At 32.8% G+C, this 2,309-nt stretch overlaps 1 protein-coding gene across 6 annotated transcripts in view; it reads right to left on the bottom strand.

The window, feature by feature from the left end:
• Positions 1 to 2,309, bottom strand: part of LOC108754054 (cadherin-87A) — a 274,945-nt gene that overhangs the window by 99,507 nt on the left and 173,129 nt on the right. The gene's annotated exons all lie outside the window — the stretch shown is intronic.

Below are 2,309 nucleotides of genomic sequence, written 5' to 3'. Positions count from 1 at the left end.
CCTCCCCCCCCCACCACCCCTCCTGTCGTCCTCCACCCATAAATCTCTCGCTCTTCGTCATTGATTTCTGCGCGAGTGCTCGCCGCACAAATAATTCCCCGACGTTTTCTCCGACCGCTTTGTTCCGCGCGCGACCGTGCGAATATTCGCATTCGTCATCCCGAATCCGCCCGAACATTCGCGGTGACATAGGATTTTTCCTTCTACCATAAGGTGAAGTCTGCGTGACCCTTGGCAGGACCATTTCTCAGAGAGCCACTGTAGTATTCTCTCAGCTACCGCATTGTGCAACTCAGTTTAACCTCAAACTTAGAAATAACAATGAGAACAAGGCGAACAAGAGTAAGTGAGTAACTTGTTACTTTACATTACAATTTGCGCATTATTGACCGCGCTGTTAATAATACGCAAATTGTCACGTAAAATAATCAGTTTGAAATCACAGTCGAATTTTAAATTGTATAAATTCGAGGAGATATAAATTTAATCTGTACAAAATATAACAGGATAGAACGATAATAATTCTATATATAATTAATTTTTAATAAATTTACTTTAAAGAAAAAATGATTGCGCGCCGATTTATTTTCAGATTATATCGGTGGCATTATTATTTTTCAATAAATCAGTAAAAGTTTTTACATTATAATTTGTGCATTGTTAAGAGGGCAGCCTGGTTGTGAGGGACATTTTTTTTTTTTTTTTTTGTCCTTTTTGCTTTCATCAATAGTATTACTCTCTAAAATATATACTTGTAAAGTTTTAGACCGAAATTCGAAATACTTTTACAGTTACAGCCTCAGGAACAGATGAGAGTTTTAATTCCACCATTTAGTGCCTCGCTCCAAAACATTTATTCTGGCGCAAAAATTATCGAAATCGCCGCCTTCATTGCCGCATGTGCCTTCAATGAAGGCTATTCTAGCACTTTAAAGATAAGCTGTTGCCGGAAATAAATATTGGCCAACATTGTAAAATATTCGCCGACAATTACGACAAGCAACGAGTTACGAGGCAGAAACGGTGCAGATTAAGCAGCACGGTAAAGCTCGTACAGCTAGTAGAAATGCAACTAACGCGACAAAACGGGTTTTATGAGGAAGCTGAAGGTTTGCTGTATGAGTTTGGAATAGCGGTAAGTTGCCAAAAAGCACTATTTTTCGACACCGAAAACTTTAAATGCATTTTTCTCGAAATGCTACTTTTTGCGAAATTGTGTGTGTGTGTGTGTGTGTGTGTGTGTGCGTGGCGTGCAAGATTATTCAAAAACTATTTGAGCACTCGACTTCTTCAAACATTTTTTAGTTACATTATTGTCAACTGTCCTAAATGAATTAAAAATATTTATTAAAAAATTAGTTATTAAACATTATTTCTGCATAAATAAGTCGGAATTTTTTGTTAAAAATCGTTACTTTTTTTTCAAAGTTCCACAATTCTTACAATTTGATACTTTTTTCTTTTTTTTTTAGTTTATGGAGGATAAAATATTATCTAATTTAAAAAAAATTTTTGATTTTATGTTTCAGGAAAGAATTACAGGCTCCACATTGCACGTTAATTTACAACGCCGGTACCGAAGCACAATAATACAATAATTAATACATAGCTTTTTATTATATTCATTATTTATTTATTAAAAAATTATTTGTAAAAATTATTTTGTATTGTTTAAATATATAACAAATCACCCCTAAAGTTTTGAAAAGATCCGCTTCATGGTTTGTTATAAACAATTCGCAAAAAACAGCTACTTTTCAACGTTCTAAACCAGGGATTCCTCCTTTAATTGCGCTCTCGTTTTTTGTTCTTATCCTTATTTCTATCATGTTAAACTTTAAAGGCAGAATTGTAAATTGTAAATTCTGATACGTGTAAATGTAAAAAAAATTAATAAAACACAATTCAACTCCCATGATAATAAAAATTGGTTATTAAAACTTTCACAAGTAGATAAACATTTTTTAGATTTTTATACACGTCTACAACAATATAAAAATCTGCACTGAAGACTTAGATTGTGAAGGATGAAAATTTCACATGGCCGGCGGAGAGTTAATAATTTGATAATACGAGTAGATAATAAATTCACAGCACATTTTTTATTGTTCCAAAATAGTCAAAATAAGTTATGCACGGAAAGAATTATTTTGCTGAATTATCTTCTAAAAATTTAGCTAAATACAGATCTGAAAATAATTTTATTAGATTATTATAATAATTACTAGGAGTAATGAGAGAGAGATCTCAGGCATGATAAATAATGTTGCCAAAAGTTTTAGTATTCTAGCAACCACACTAAATCTATA

Source organism: Trachymyrmex septentrionalis, unplaced genomic scaffold (genome assembly GCF_001594115.1).
Source record: "Trachymyrmex septentrionalis isolate Tsep2-gDNA-1 unplaced genomic scaffold, Tsep1.0 scaffold75, whole genome shotgun sequence".
Taxonomy (NCBI): Eukaryota; Metazoa; Arthropoda; class Insecta; order Hymenoptera; family Formicidae; genus Trachymyrmex; species Trachymyrmex septentrionalis.
This window is presented reverse-complemented; position numbering and strand designations above follow the sequence as displayed.